Below are 17,964 nucleotides of genomic sequence, written 5' to 3'. Positions count from 1 at the left end.
TTTATTTTTTGGGGCTCCAAAATCACTGCAGATGGTGACTGCAGCCATGAAATTAAAAGATGCTTACTCCTTGGAAGAAAAGTTATGATCAACCTAGATAGCATATTGAAAGGCAGAGACATTACTTTGCAAACAAAGGTCCGTCTAGTCAAAGCCATGGTTTTTCCTGTGGTCATGTATGGATGTGAAAGTTGGGCTGTGAAGAAAGCTGAGCACTGAAGAATTGATGCTTTTGAACTGTGGTGTTGGAGAAGACTCTTGAGAGTCCCATGGACTGCAAGGAGATCCAGCCAGTTCATTCTGAAGGAAATCAGCCCTGGGATTTCTTTGGAAGGAATGATGCTAAAGCTGAAACTCCAGTACTTTGGCCACCTCATGTGAAGAGCTGACTCATTGGAAAAGACTCTGATGCTGGGAGGGATTGGGGACAGGAGGAGAAGGGGACGGCAAAGGATGAGATGGCTGGATGGCATCTCATGGATGCCACTGACTCGATGGGCATGAGTCTGAGTGACCTCTGGGAGTTGCTGATGGACAGGGAGGCCTGGTGTGCTGTGATTCATGGAGTCGCAAAGAGTTGGACACAACTGTGCAACTGAACTGAACTGAACTGAACTAAGGCATATTTTTATTGTTCATATTACTTCTAAAAGAACTATATACTCAGTAATTCTGTTTCTTTCAATATTATTGTGACAACATTGAAGTATTACCCTTTAGTCATACATTTCTATATTGGATTTCTTTTCAGATCTGCATATTGCTGTTGATCATTAATTTGGAGTTGCATAACTCATTAATTTGTGGTAAGGTGTTACAAATTCATTCTACTCCTCTTCCAACAACACAAGAGAAGACTCTTCACATGGACATCACCAGATGGTCAACACTGAAATCAGATTGATTATATTCTTTGCAGCCAAAGATGGAGAAGCTCTATACAGTCAGCAAAAACAAGACCAGGAGCTGACTGTGGCTCAGACCATGAACTCCTTATTGCCAAATTCAGACTTAAATTGAAGAAAGTAGGGAAAACCACAAAACCATTCAGGTATGACCTAAATCAAATCCCTTATGATTATACAGTGGAAGTGAGAAATAGATTTAAGGCACTAGATCTGATAGATTGAGTGCCTGATGAGCTATGGACAGAGGTTCGTGACATGGTACAGGAGACAGGGATCAAGACCATCCCCATGGAAAAGAAATGCAAAAAAGCAAAATGGCTGTCTGGGGAGGCCTTACAAATAGCTGTGAAAAGAAGGGAAGTGAAAAGCAAAGGAGAAAAGGAAAGATATAAGCATCTGAATGCAGAGTTCCAAATAATAGCAAGAAGAGATAAGATAGCCTTCTTCAGCCATCAATGCAAAGAAATAGAGGAAAACAACAGAATGGGAAAGACTAGAGATCTCTTCAAGAAAATTAGAGATACCAAGGGAACATATCATGCAAAGATGGGCTCAATAAAGGACAGAAATGGTATGGACCTAACAGAAGCAGAAGATATTAAGAAGAGATGGCAAGAATACACAGAAGAACTGTACAAAAAAGATCTTCACGACCCAGATAATCACGATAATGTGATCACTGACTTAGATCCAGACATCCTGGAATGTGAAGTCAAGTGGGCCTTAGAAAGCATCATTACGAATAAAGCTAGTGGAGGTGATGGAATTCCAATAGAGCTATTTCAAATCCTGAACGATGATGCTGTGAAAGTGCTGCACTCAATATGCCAGAAAATTTGGAAAACATAAAGTGAAAGTGGAGAGTTAAAAAGTTGGCTTAAAGCTCAACATTCAGAAAACGAAGATCATGGCATCTGTTCCCATCACTTCATGGGAAATAGATGGGGAAACAGTGGAAACAGTGTCAGACTTTATTTTTGGGGGGCTCCTAAATCACTGCAGATGGTGACTGCAGCCATGAAATTAAAAGACGCTTACTCCTTGGAAGGAAAGTTATGACCAACCTAGGTAGCATATTCAAAAGCAGAGACGTTACTTTGCCAACAAAGGTCCATCTCGTCAAGGCTATGATTTTTCCAGTGGTCATGTATGGATGTGAGAGTTGGACTGTGAAGAAGGCTGTGTGCCAAAGAATTGATGCTTTTGAACTGTGGTGCTGGAGAAGACTCTTGAGAGTCCCTTGGACCGCAAGGAGATCCAACCAGTCCATTCTGAAGGAGATCAGCCCTGGGATTTCTTTGGAAGGAATGATGCTAAAGCTGAAACTCCAGTACTTTGGCCACCTCATACGAAGAGTTGACTCATTGGAAAAGACTCTGATGCTGGGAGGGATTGGGGGCAGGAGGAGAAGGGGACGACAGAGGATGAGATGGCTGGATGACATCACTGACTCGATGGATATGAGTCTGGGGAACTCCGGGAGATGGTGATGGACAGGGAGGCCTGGCGTGCTGCGATTGATGGGGTAGCAAAGAGCTGGACATGACTGAGAGACTGAACTGAACTGAACTGAACTCAGTGAATACTAAGGACACAACAGGAACTAGAATCAAGACTAAAATTAAGCAGTGGCGAAATGACCAATAGTTAAAACCAATAACCATCATGTTGATAGATGGTGGTTAATTGAGTGCTGCAGAGCCACAATATAAAGTCAGGATTTCTCTCCTAGCAACAGCTTACACGGAGATGAAATGACTGCAAATATAAAGGCTCCATGATCGAAATCAATGTTTCCTTTGGTATGTGAAAGTTAAAGTCACTCAGTCATGTCCGACTTTGCGACCCCATGGACTTTACAGACCATGGAATTCTCCAGGTCAGAATACTGGAGTGGGTAGCCTTTCCATTCTCCAGGGGATCTTCCCAACCCAGGGATTGAACACAGGCCTCCCACATTGCAGGAGGATTCTTTACCAGCTGAGCCACAAGGGAAGCCCTGTGAAAGGTCTAATAATGTACGTTTAAAAGGACATGTGAAAAGAGTTTACTTTTATGTCCCTCTCTCCTTTATGCTTTTCTTCATTATGCTTATACTCAATATCTCCCAGGAACCTCTTTCAAAACACATGTGAGTAAATTTACCCCACAATGCAAGTAGATCTAGTGGATCCTAAGCATATGTGTATTTTAAGGCCCCTAAATGCCAAACACAGTAAAGAATATTGTGTTTATTATCTCCATTTGTTGACATTTAACCCACACAGAACCCTGAGAGATAGGAATTATGAACCTCTCTTTCCATAAGAGGGAGAAGGAGACTCGAAAATGTAATTAATAAAGAAACCCATCTAGTGATTCTGCTTATAATCACTATGCTCTACTACCCTCGCTGCTTAGTAATGTTTTATGTAAAATCAACCTATGATCTCCACCACCGTCATTTCATATTCAGAAAAACAGAGTACATTGGAAGCACATGCCACATGAAAGATAGAATTCCCATGGGAAGCAGGCGGTCACACCTGAATAGCAGAAGTCTCACGGAACATTGACAGCTATGTCTATTCCAGTGTATCTGTGTTACATCCCTATCACCTCCTCTTCCAACTCTGCCCTCCTGGCACTTACGCTTGTGTGACTGTGACACACCTAATCACAGAGGGGTGGGCATCCGCTCTTGCCCTCCCTGTTGCTGTTGTTCCTTCACTAAGTCATGTCCAACTCTGTGGGACACCATGGACTATAGCCCACCAGATTCCTCTGTCCATGGGATTCTCGAGGCAACAACACTGGAGTAGGTTGCCATTCCTTCTCCAGAGGATCTGGAGGGATTGCAGGAGGATCTCCTGCATCGCAGGCAGATGCTTTACCACTGAGCCACCCGGGGAGCCTTACCTTCAGGATTTGGTGGCAACTTTGTGCAAATTTACTTTCCCTTAAAGTGGGGGAAACTATGATTTATGTTTTATTTTAAAACTGTTTGCTTTGTATGTTTTCTCCCAGAACAGATACACAAATATCACTATCATACCCTCAGGTTTTAAGGGGAGAGTCCAGCAGATGTAAAACACATTTATTGTTAGCAAAGTGAAAGTGTAGAAGGTGAAGTCGCTCAGTCGTGTCTGACTCTTTGCGACCAGGTGGACTGTAGCCCACCAGGCTCCTCCATCCACGGGGTTCCCCAGGCAAGAATACTGGAGTGGGTTGCCATTTCCTTCTCCAGGGGATCTTCCCAACCCAGGGATCAAACCCAGGTCTCCCGCATTGCAGGCAGACGTTTTAACCTCTGAGCCACCAGGGAAGCCCAAAGAGATGGCCTTAATTGGTTTTACTCTGATTTAAGAAGTCCATTTCTGCCCATCTTAGCTACTCAACTTAACTTTTAATTTCACACTTTGTTGCCTTTATTTTTGCTGTTCTGATCACTTGGACTGTTTCGTTATCTTTGTTATGCTTGGTTAATAACTATTTACTTTGGCAAGGCAGTCTTTGCTTCAAACAGCTATCCTTCCTGATTTAATTGATATACTCGTTTTCACTTAATATTCCAAGAAAGAGCAATATGGGGAACTAGAAAGCAAAGAATCCCTATATCAACAATCTGTCTTTACAATTAATGCCTATAATCTAGAACACAACAATTTAGGCCTTGATATCCAACCACTTTTAATGGCAAAGTGTCTTCATTAAATAACAGAATATATTAATGTCTAACAGAACATTAGTCAGTGATTAATCAATAAACTGCTAAAGTAAAGGAAAAAACTCTTTGTAGCTGATTACTTTTTCAACTTATAAAAATTTTGTTTCTATTAAATTTCCGTGTGTTATATTCCCCTGACCAAATCATAAATTTTTAGCAGGTATCCCAAATCTCAAATATTATAATACAAAAATTTTAATTTTGTTTCAGTAAAACATTGCATTCTCAGAAGTTGTTACCATAGAAATACATCACTCAATATTGTGTGGTTTCAACTGAGCTTCAAAAAAAATTTCACTGTTCAGACCAAAAGAAAAAAAAGACTTGCTCCCTCAAATAATGCATTTTTCTTCTAATTCTGCTGCATACACTCAGAGTTGTGAGGCCATTTTTTTCTAGTATCCTTAGAACCTGTACCTACATTATAAATTAAGGACTGCTTTAGTCATTTTAGAGATTCTCTGTGGAGAATAACAACTAGATTTTCTCTGTATTTGCCCAGCAGTTCAAAGGAAAAAAGCAAATTAAATGGAAAAATAAAATAGCTTTTCTTCTTCTCCAAATGATGTTTCTTTCTTTTTTTTTTTTAAACTTTACAATATTGTATTAGTTTTGCCAAATATCGAAATGAATCTGCCACAGGTATACCTGTGTTCCCCATCCTGAACCCTCCTCCCTCCTCCCTCCCCATACCCTCCCTCTGGGTCGTCCCAGTGCACCAGCCCCAAGCATCCAGTATTGTGCATCGAACCTGGACTGGCAACTCGTTTCATACATGATATTATACATGTTTTAATGCCATTCTCCCAAATCTCCCCACCCTCTCCCTCTCCCACAGAGTCCATAAGACTGATCTATACATCTGTGTCTCTTTTGCTGTCTCGCATACAGGGTTATTGTTACCATCTTTCTAAATTCCATATATATGCATTAGTATACTGTATTGGTGTTTTTCCTTCTGGCTTACTTCACTCTGTATAATAGGTTCCAGTTTCATCCATCTCATTAGAACTGATTCAAATGTATTCTTTTTAATGGCTGAATAATACTCCATTGTGTATATGTACCACAGCTTTCTTATCCATTCATCTGCTGATGGGCATCTAGGCTGCTTCCATGTCCTGGCTATTATAAACAGTGCTGCGATGAACATTGGGGTACACGTGTCTCTTTCCCTTCTGGTTTCCTCAGTGTGTATGCCCAGCAGTGGGATTGCTGGATCATAAGGCAGTTCTATTTCCAGTTTTTTAAGGAATCTCCACACTGTTCTCCATAGTGGCTGTATTAGTTTGCATTCCCACCAACAGTGTATGATGTTTCTAAGAATATTAGAAAGTTCTAGTAGTTGGAGTGGACAAAAGGATATATCGCAACATAAAAGTATCTCTGATGTTATTCGAGTTTTTTGTCTACTTGTGGAGGGTGACAGCGAGTGCAGTAGCCATTAGTGCTCACTAAGCGCCATTGTATGCACAGGGACTGTGTACGATGCTCAGAATCAGTTATAAGAGAAAGCAGACAGTCTCTGGATTTAATGACATCACAGCCTTAAACGGTGGCCCAGTGGTAAAAGAATCCACCTGCCAGTGCAAGAGATGCAACAGATGTGTGTTGGATCCCTGGGCTGGGAAGATTCCCTGGAGCAGGAAATGGCAACCCACTCCAATATTCTTGTCTGGAGAATTCCATGGACAGAGGAGCCTAGCGAGCTGCAGTCCATGGGGTCACAAAGAGTCAGACACAACTGAGCAGGCACTCCCACAGCCTTAAACATCCAAGGTACTCTCATTAGATGATCTTAGATATAAAAGATCAGATCAGATCAGATCAGTCACTCAGTCATGTCCAACTCTTTGCGACCCCATGAATCGCAGCACGCCAGGCCTCCCTGTCTATCACCAACTCCCAGAGTTCACTCAGTCTCATGTCCATCGAGTCAGTGATGCCAGGAAGTTCATGGTTCACATATTGCTGAAGCCTGGCTTGGAGAATTTTGAGCATGACTTTACTAGCGTGTGAGATGAGTGCAGTTGTGCGGTAGTTTGAGCATTCTTTGGCATTGCCTTTCTTTGGGATTGGAATGAAAACTGACCTTTTCCAGTCCTGTGGCCACTGCTGAGTTTTCCAAATTTGTTGGCATATTGAGGGCAGCACTTTCACAGCATCATCTTTCAGGATTTGGAATAGCTCAACTGGAATTCCATCACCTCCACTAGCTTTGTTCGTAGTGATGCTTTCTAAGGCCCACTTGACTTCACATTCCAGGATGTCTGGCTCTAGGTGAGTGATCACACCATCATGATTATCTGGGTCATGAAAATCTTTTTTGTACAGTTCTTCTGTGTATTCTTGCCATCTCTTCTTAATATTTTCTGCTTCTGAAGCCTTTATACTGACATGATATTCATTAAAGAGAGAGTTCTTCAAGGACCTGTGAGAAACAAAAATGTAAAGTTCATCCACAAATCTTAAGTGCTCTCTTATAGGTAGGACACCAGAGAACTGGAGATACTAAGAATACAATTAATATATTATTAATTATTAATGTATAATATAAAATAAAATGCATCTTGAATAATTTTCTGTATATTTTCTAAGACTCACAAAATAAATTTTTATCCAAGAAAAAGAAAGTATTTTCATGTTGTAAATACCTATTCTTTTTTGTAATATATTCAGAGAAATGTTAATACAGTTTTATATTAATATACATATTTATACAGGCATTAATATTTTCATACTGCTTTTATCATGCTCAAAAATATATTAACATGGATAATCTGCCAATTTGATCCATTAATTTATTACATTAACCAAACTAATTAAATGCCCATTAGGTATGTGGTTCATATACACATATGTGATAGAGAAAAGACACAAATATGGTGAATGAATATAAATTACAGTATTTTGGGGACTGGAAGAAGCACAAGCTGGAATCAAGATTGCTGAGAGAAATAGCACTAACCTCAGATATGCAGATCACACCACCCTTATAACAGAGTGAAGAGGAACTAAAAAATCTCTTGATGAGAGCGAAAGAGGAGAGTGAAAAAGTTGGCTTAAAGCTCAACATTCAGAAAACTAAGATTATGGCATATGGTCCCATCATTTCATGGGAAATAGAAGGGGAAACCGTGGAAAACAGTGTCAGACTTTATTTTTGGGGGGCTCCAAAATCACTGCAGATGGTGATTGCAGCCATGAAATTAAAAGACGCTTACTCCTTGGAAGGAAAGTTATGATCAACCTAGATAGCATATTCAAAATCAGAGACATTACTTTGCCAACAAAGGTCCATCTAGTCAAGGTTATGGTTTTTCCTGTGGTCATGTATGGATGTGAGAGTTGGACTGTGAAAAGAGCTGAGCTCCGAAGAATTGATGCTTTTGAACTGTGGTGTTGGAGAAGACTCTTGAGAGTCCCTTGGACTGCAAGGAGATCCAACCAGTCCATCCTAAAGGAGATCAGTCCTGGGTGTTCATTGGAAGGACTGATGCTGAAGCTGAAACTCCAGTACTTCGGCCACCTCATGCGAAGAGCTGATTCATTGGAAATGACTCTGATACTGGGAGGGATTGGGGGCAGAAGGAGAAGGGGATGACAGAGGATGAGATGGCTGGATGGCATCACCGACTTGATGGACATGAGTTTGAGTGAACTCCAGGAGTTGGTGATGGACAGGGAGGCCTGGCGTGCTGCGATTCATAGGGGTCACAAAGAGTTGGACACGACTGAGCAACTGAACTGAACTAAACTGGGGGCAAATTTAGAGATAGAATATTTTTCATTCTCTGATTTTGCACTTAATTTCTATTCTGTCTATTGTACTTCGTATCTTCAATTCCATTTCTAAATGCCATTTACCAGAAACAGAGCATAATCTCTAGAGTTCCAGAAAGTGTTTGAAGCCACACATGAAATAGATTTTCTTCTTCTCCTCCGAAGCCTTCGTTAGGAGACTATCATTTGCCTTTTACGTCTATTCCATGAGGCATATTGGACACAAGTGTGTTTACCAATAGCAGTTTGCTTGTCAGTCACTTCTGAGTATTCTTCAGGTCACTAAAAGCTATCAGAACATATGTGGTGGAACAATCTGGTTACTAAACATGAAATTTTTTTAAATTGTTCCACTCTACATATTATGCAGATAACTATTACAGAAATCTCTATTGTGGATGATTTTTAAAAAGAGGGTGAAAACGCTAATATCTTCTTTCTATAAATTAACACTGTATGTCACCAAATAAAATGTCCTTTATTAACAGAAATTCTATGTAAATTTTTTACATAATATGCTGGAAACTAACTTATGAGTGCTCATAGAATACCACACAGCTGGATGCTCCTCGAAGATCTGCTGAAACATGCCTCCTTTAATCAAGAGCATTTGGATCTTTCTTCAGAAGTCTTGCAGTGATTTAAAGAATTTGACAACAGCAATTACCAAACTCACACATCACACAGTTTCATTAAAGATCCTTTCACTGCTCATTAGCATCAGCCAGACATTATGTAAGCATTCTCTATGACTACTTAGAGGGTTTTTTTTTTTTTTTTTATGCTACATGTTTCCAGTAGATTATATTACCTGTCAGGGATTATTGTATAGTTTTGGTGCTGTGTACTGTGTTAACAATGTGAGGACTCACAGGAACTTGTGTATCCCTAAGCATGGCACTGATTTAATAAACTATGTGACATCATAGAAGATAGCCCTCACTTCTTAAAAGATGGCCAAACATTATTCTAATTGGAACTTATTCTATAGTTTTTTGATTGTAAGGGAATACCATGACATTTTTCATTCATCCAGAAGTGATTATTAAATTTTTAAAGTAATATTAACAGAAAGCATTGTTGTATGAGTGTCACTTTCCACCTTTAACATCACAGATAAATTGTGTTTATAGTTTCTTTTATAGTAATTATCATTCACATGCAGAAAACAACACAATTCTGTAATGCAATTATCCTTCAATTAAAAAAATAAATTTTAAATAAAGGAAAACAGCTTGTTATATAGAGACCTGCTTTGTGGTTGTCAAATACCTAATCAGTCCTGGATTTGCAAATCTGATGGCAAAGCTGTTCATTACAAGTTTAAGGCCAAAGTTTAGACTCAACTGAATAAGGAGTCCTTCCAATGAGAAAGTTCCCACTGCCTTATGAAATTTTAACATGGACCTTGGAAGAAGGCAGGACATTTTGATCAAAAATTCCACTAACGCCATCCAAAGTGAGAATGAGGTAACACCTGAAAAGGAAATCAGGGTTGCTGAAGAAGGGGGAAATAAATACTGAACAGGCAAAATGGCAAACAAAAAATGGACATTTCAAGCTAAAGTAAATCAGTGATTCTATCTAACATAGTTATACTTTTAGATTCTCTATAAATATGAAGAGCCATTATACATTACTGTTTTAACAATATAGGGCCTACCGTCAGACAGACATACCTACCTCACATTCTAGATCTACATCTTCAAGAACTCTGAGCATATTATTTATCTATGCACCAATGCTGCTGCTGCTGCTAAGTCACTTCAGTTGTGTCCGACTCTGTGTGACCCCACAGATGGCCCATCAGGCTCCCCCGTCCCTGGGATTCTCCAGGCAAGAACACTGGAGTGGGTTGCCATTTCCTTCTCCAATGCATGAAAGTGAAGTCGCTCAGTCATGTCTGACCCTCAGCGACCCCATGGACTGCAGCCTTCCAGGCTCCTCCATCCATGGGATTTTCCAGGCAAGAGTACTAGTGGGGTGCCATTGCCTTCTCCATGCACCAATGCACCCCATTGTCAATTTCATAGAAGTCATCGTAAAGATTAAAAAACTATAATTCCAAACATAGTCAGCATGAACTAATTACTATTACTAGTGTGACCCACTACTATTGGAGGTAACACTTAAAAAATTCTTTACACCAGATAAGCACCCAGTAAGTACAGGCAATAGTGACAGTGAAAGTAACCATTATTATTTTTATTAACCAACAAAATACATATTGGTACTTCAAAAGGATATTTTTGCAAATGAGAACTAACTGACGGGGAACTTGCTTTGGGGCCTGAAGATTTTAATATGGGAACCTTAAAAATAATATAAAAGTATGAATAAAGAATTAGATACAGGATATTGGAAAGATTCTCTATTAGCCTCTTAGTCTGACTCTGAAAGGAAGTACTTTCATTATAACACTACACTTAAGAAACATAAAACATGAAGTGTTGAGGCAGCTTGATCAAAAAAGTCACACAGTTGGTGAGTGATGAGCTAGGCATCAAGCCTGATATTGTGTTTTCACTTTGCAGAGGAGAAGTCTTAGTCTCACTGAGTTTGTATAACCTGCCAGATAGCCCAGAATTACTGAGTGTTGGGAACAAGATTAAAAGCCAGATATGTCAAAATCTAAAGTCCATACTCTCTACATTGAGCTTTTGATGCCAACTTGTGAACAAACACCTTCTTCCAACAACACAAGAGAAGACTCTACACACAGACATCACCAGATGGTCAACACCGAAATCAGATTGATCATATTCTTTGCAGCCAAAGATGGAGAAGCTCTATACAGTCAGCAAAAACAAGACCAGGAGCTGACTGTGGCTCAGACCATGAACTCCTTATTGCCAAATTCAGACTTAAATTGAAGAAAGTAGGGAAAACCACAAGACCATTCAGGTATGACCTAAATCAAATTCCTTATGATTATACAGTGGAAGTGGGAAATAGATTTAAGGGCCTAGATCTGATAGATAGAGTGCCTGATGATCTATGGAATGAGGTTCGTGACACTGTACAGGATACAGGGATCAAGACCATCCCCATGGAAAAAAAAATGCAAAAAAGCAAAATGGCTGTCTGGGGAGGCCTTACAAATAGCTGTGAAAAGAAGAGAAGCAAAAAGCAAAGGAGAAAAGGAAAGATATACCCATTTGAATGCAGAGTTCCAAAAATAGCAAGAAGAGATAAGAAAGCCTTCTTCAGGGATCAATGTAAAGAAATAGAGGAAAACAACAGAATGGGAAAGACTAGAGATCTCTTCAAGAAAATCAGAGATACCAAAGGAACATTTCATGCAAAGATGGGCTCGATAAAGGACAGAAATGGTATGGACCTAACAGAAGCAGAAGATATTAAGAAGAGATGGCAAGAATACACAGAAGAACTGTACAAAAAAGATCTTCATGACCCAGATAATCACAATGGTGTGATCACTGACCTAGAGCCAGACATCCTGGAATGTGAAGTCAAGTGGGCCTTAGAAAGCATCACTATGAACAAAGCTAGTGGAGGTGATGGAATTCCAGTTGAGCTACTTCAAATCCTGAAAGATGATGCTGTGAAAGTGCTGCCCTCAATATGCCAACAAATTTGGAAAACTCAGCAGTGGCCACAGGACTGGAAAAGGTCAGTTTTCATTCCAATCCCAAAGAAAGGCAATGCCAAAGAATGCTCAAACTACCGCACAACTGCACTCATATCACACGCTAGTAAAGTCATGCTCAAAATTCTCCAAGCCAGGCTTCAGCAATATGTGAACCGTGAACTTCCTGATGTTCAAGCTAGTTTTAGAAAAGGCAGAGGAACCAGAGATCAAATTGCCAACATCTGCTGGATCGTGGAAAAAGCAAGAGAGTTCCAGAAAAATATCTATTTCTGCTTTATTGACTATGCCAAAGCCTTTGACTGTGTGGATCACAATAAACTGTGGAAAATTCTGAAAGAGATGGGAATACCAGACCACCTGACCTGCCTCTTGAGAAATTTGTATGCAGGTCAGGAAGCAAGAGTTAGAACTGGACATGGAACAACAGACTGGTTCCAAATAGGAAAAGGAGTACGTCAAGGCTGTATATTGTCACCCTGTATATTTAACTTATATGCAGAATACATCATGAGAAACGCTGGACTGGAAGAAACACAAGCTGGAATCAAGATTGCCAGGAGAAATATCAATAACCTCAGATATGCAGATGACACCACCCTGAAGGCAGAAAGTGAAGAGGAACTAAAAAGCCTCTTGATGAAGGTGAAAGTGGAGACTGAAAAAGTTGGCTTAAAGCTCAACATTCAGAAAACGAAGATCATGGCATCCGGTCCCATCACTTCATAGGAAATAAATGGGGAAACAGTGGAAACAGTGTCAGACTTTATTTTTCTGGGCTCCAAAATCACTGCAGATGGTGACTGCAGCCATGAAATTAAAAGACACTTACTCCTTGGAAGGAAAGTTATGACCAACCTAGATAGCATATTCAAAAGCAGAGACATTCTTTGCCAACAAAGGTCCGTCTAGTCAAGGCTATGGTTTTTCCTGTGGTCATGTATGGATGTGAGAGTTGGACTGTGAAGAAGGCTAAGCGCTGAAGAATTGATGCTTTTGAACTGTGGTGTTGGAGAAGACTCTTGAGAGTCCCTTGGACTGCAAGGAGATCCAACCAGTCCATTCTAAAGGAGACCAACCCTGGAATTTCTTTGGAAGGAATGATGCTAAAGCTGAAACTCCAGTACTTTGGCCACCTCATGCGAAGGGTTGACTCATTGGAAAAGACTCTGATGCTAGGAGGGATTGGTGGCAAGAGGAGAAGGGGACGACAGAGGATGAGATGGCTGGATGGCATCACTGACTCGATGGACATGAGTCTGAGTGAACTCCGGGAGTTGATGATGGACAGGGAGGCCTGGCGTGCTGCGATTCATGGGGTCGCATAGAGTCGGACATGACTGAGCGACTGATCTGATCTGATCTGTGAATCATTTTACACAGGATGCTGAATATTTTTTTCATATTTTATTACTTTTCATCAAAGAATCAGACAAATGAAAATTAGCCTGGACTCTGAAGGAAATAAGGCTAATTTCAAAGGTGAAGTTGCTATTTTTTGAGGGCATTTTAGCAGAGGTTATTTTTTATATGTTTTAAATTTTTATATATCTTATTTGTAACATAATTTTATATCCACCAGTCATCTGTTGTGTCATAGAGCATTTGATATTTCTAAACTAAAAGTTCCATATTAAATTTTATCCTAAGATTTTGAGTTTTAAACAATTTCACATAATAATATAAATAATATAAATAACCTATTTTGGGAGCTATAGACAAACTTTGTTCCAACGTTAGAGTTCAAGAAATTGTTCTTTTTATTTGGATTAATTACTATAACTCTCCATAAACATCTTACCCCTTGCATAGTATTTGCATGTGTAAAAAAGTAAAATTCATAACAACAATAAACACCAATGAAAGAGCATAAATTAAAAAATGAATTAATGCCAAATGTATTTTAATATATTGAGACCAGAATAAAGCTAGGCTTCAGCAATATGTGAACCAAGAACTTCCAGATGTACAAACTGTATTTAGAAAAGGCAGAGGAACTAGAGATCAAATTGCCAACATCCATTAGATCATAAAGAAAGCAAGAGAATTCTAGAAAAACATCTGCTTCACTGACTACAGTAAAGCCTTTGACTGTGTGGATCAAAACAAACTATGGAAAATTATGAAGCCATGGGATTACCAGACCACCTTACCTGTCTCTTGAGAAACCTCTATGCAGGTCAAGAAGCAACAGTTAGAACTGGTTATGAAACGGATAGTTCAAAATTGAAAAAGGAGTAAGTAAAGACTGTATATTGTCACTCTGTTCATTTAACTTATATACAGAGTACATCATGAGAAATGCTGGGGTGGATGAATCACAAACTGAAATCAGTATTGCTGGGAGAAAGATCAACAACCTCAGATATGCAGATGATACTACTCTAGTGGCAGAAAGCAAAGAGGAACTAAAGAGCCTCTTCATAAAGGTGAAAGAGGAGAGTGAAAAAGCTGGCTTAAAACTTAACATTCATAAAACTAAGATCATGGCATCTGGTCCCATCACTTCATGGCAAATAGATGGAAAAAAGTGGAAACAGTGACAGATTTTGTTTTGGGGGGCTCCAAAATCACTGAGGACAGTGACTGCAGCCATGAAATAAAAAGACACTTGGAAGAAAAGCTATGACAAACCTAGACAACATATTAAAAAGCAAGGGCATCACTTTGCCAACAAAGGTCTGAATAGTCAAAGCTACACTTCTCCCAGTGGTCATGTACAGATCTAAGAGTTGGACCATTAATAAGGCTGAGTGCCAAGGAATTGATCCTTTTGAACTGTGGTGCTGAAGAAGACTCGTGAAAATCTTTGACAGCAAAGAGATCAAACTAGTCAAACTAGTCAATCGTAAAGGAAATCAGTCCTGAATATTCATTGGAAGGACTGATGCTGAAGCTGGAATTCCAATACCTTGGCCACCTGAACGAAGAGCCGACTCACCAGAAAAACCCTGATGCTGGAAAAGACTGATGGCTTTTCTTCTTTTCTCAGCTATTTTTAAGGCCTCCTCAAAAACTATTTTGTCTTTTTGTATTTCTTTATTTTAGGGATGGTCTGGATTACTGTCTCCTGTACAATGTCACGAACTTCCATTCATAGTACTTCAGGGCTTCTGTCTATTAGATCTAATCCCTTGAATCTATTTCTCACTTCCACTATATAATCATAAGGAATTTGATATAGATCATATATGAATGGTCTATTGGTTTTCCCTACTTTCTTCAATTTCAGTCTGAATTTGTCAATAAGGAGTTCATGATATGAGCCACAGTCAGCTCACAGTCTTATTTTTGCTGACTGTATAGAGCTTCTCCATTTTTGTCTGCAAAGGATATAATTAATCTGATTTCGGTGTTGACCATCTGGTGATATCCATGTATAGAGTCCTCTCTTGTGTTGTTGGAAGAGGGTGTTTTCTATGACCAGTGCATTCTTTTGGGAAAATTCTATTAGCCTTTGTGCTGCTTCATTCTGTACTCCAAGGCCAAATTTGCCTGTTACTCCAGGTGTTTCTTGACTTCCTACTTTTGCATTACAGTTGCCTATAATGAAAAGGACATCTTTTTGGGGTTTTAGTTCTAGAAGGTCTTTGAGATTGCATCCAAGTACTGCATTTAAGACTCTTGTTGACTCTGAGGGCTACCCAATTTATTCTAAATGATTTTTGCCTACAGGAGTAGATATAATGGTCATCTGAGTTAAATTCACCCATTCCAGTCCATTTTGGTTCACTGATTCCTAAAATGTAGATGTTCAACCTTGCCATCTCCTATTTGACCACTTCCAATTTACCTTTATTCATGAACCTAACATTCCAAGTTCCTATGCAATATTGTTCTTTACAGTGTCAGCCTTTACTTCCATCACCAGTCACATCCACAACAGGGTGCTGGTTTTGCTTTGGCTCTGTCTCTTCATGCCTTCTCCACTGTTCTCCAGTAGTATATTGGGCACCTACTGACCTGGGGAGTTCATCTTTCAGTATCCTATCATTTTGCCTTTTCATAATGTTCATAGGGTTCTCAAGGCAAGAATACTGAAGTGGTTTGCCATTCCCATCTCCAGTGGACCAGGTTTTGTCAGAATTCTTCACCATGAATTGTCCCATCTTGGGTGGCCCTACATGGCATGGCTCATAGTTTCACTGAGTTAGACAAGGCTGTGGTCCATATGATCAGTTTGATTAGTTTTCTGTGATTGTGGTTTTCATTCTGTTGGCCCTCAGATGGATAAGGATAAAAGCCTTATGGACGCTTCCTGATGACAGAGACTGACTGAGGGGAAACTGGGTCTTGTTCTGATGGATGGGGCCATGTTCCATAAATCTTTAATCTAATTTTCTGTTGATGGGCAGGGCTGTGTTCCCTCCCTGTTGTTTGACCTGAGTCCAAACTAAGTTGGAGGTAATGAAGATAATGGCGACCTCCTTCAAGATGTCGCATGCATGCACTGCTGTGCTGAGTGCCCCTGACCCTGCAGCAGGCCACAGCTCACCCACAGCTCCACCGGAGACTCCTGGACACTCAAGAGCAAGTCTGGTTCAGTCTCTAGTGGTGTCACTGCTTCTTTCTCCTGGGTCTTCTTTCTCCTGGTACACATAAAGTTTTGTTTGTGCTCTCCAAGTGTCTGTTTCCCCTATCTTGTGTAAGTTCTGGCGGCTCTGTGATGGGGTTAATGGTGCCCTCCTCCAAGAGGGCTTATGCCATACCCAGGTCTGCTGCACCCAGAGCCCCTGCCCCTGTGGCAAGCCACTGCTGACCCATACCTCCACATGAGACACTCAAACACTCAAAGGCAGGACTGGCTCAATCTCTGTGGGGTGTCCTGATGCACACAAGATTTTGTTTGAGCCCTCCGAGCATCTCTGGCAGGTATGGGGTTTGATTCTAAACGCAATTTTACCCCTCCTATTGTCTTGCTGGGGCTTCTCCTTTGCCCTTGGACATGGGGTATCTTTTTTGATGGGATCCAACATTCTCCTGTTGATAGTTGTTCAGCAGCAAGTTGTAATTTTGGAGTCCTCACAGGAGAAGATGAGAGCACGTCCTTCTACTCTGCCATCTTGCAATTCTGTGTGTGTGTGTGTGTGTGTGTGTGTGTGTGTGTATATATATATATATATATATATATATATATATATATATAATCTTTTGACTGTGCCACACAGCATCTTAGTTCCTTGATCAGGGGTCAAACCCATACCCCTTGCGTTGGTAGTAGAGACTCAACCACTGGACCCGTAGGGAAGTCCCTAGCTTTGCTGCATGTTTACTCAGTCACGTCTGACTCTGCAAGTACATGGACTGCAGCCAGCCTCACTCCTCTGTCTATGGGATTTTCCAGCCAAGAATACTGGAGTGGGTTGTCATTTCCTCCTCCAGGGGATCTTCCCGACCCAGAGGTTGAACCCACTTCTCCTACCACTCCTGCATTGGCAGGCGGATTCTTTGCCACTGTGCCACCTGGGAAGATAAGGAAGTGCCTATGTGCCATATATTTTTGGCTAAAGTAAACTCTTAAAACCCTTTGTGAAATAAGTCTTCTCAAAAAGGTCCCTAGCTCCAGATACCTTCTGTTAGTTCTCATTCCAGTATCTTCACATGGATAGACAATTATGTAGATATGTATTTGCCTTCTTGAACTGCAGTTCTTCTGCAAAGACCACCATTGGTGGACTTATAGAATTCCTTGTTCGCTATTGTGTTAAACTTCACAAAATCATCACAGACCAGGGGTATATTTTATAACAAAGGAAGTGTGGCAATGAGCTCACGCCTTTGAAATTTACTTGGCCTGCCGTGCGTCACATCTAGAAGAAATATACATGATAGCAATGGCAAGTTGAAGACTCAAAGTGATTCTGGAGAAATTAAACCCTGTGCTGCCAGGATATAGCCTACACACTGCTAAATATGCCATAAACAGTTGCCCAGGTGGCAAATTCTCCATTGGAAGT

The sequence above is a fragment of the Bos mutus genome, chromosome 2, assembly GCF_027580195.1.
Source record: "Bos mutus isolate GX-2022 chromosome 2, NWIPB_WYAK_1.1, whole genome shotgun sequence".
NCBI lineage: Eukaryota > Metazoa > Chordata > Mammalia > Artiodactyla > Bovidae > Bos > Bos mutus.
This window is presented reverse-complemented; position numbering follows the sequence as displayed.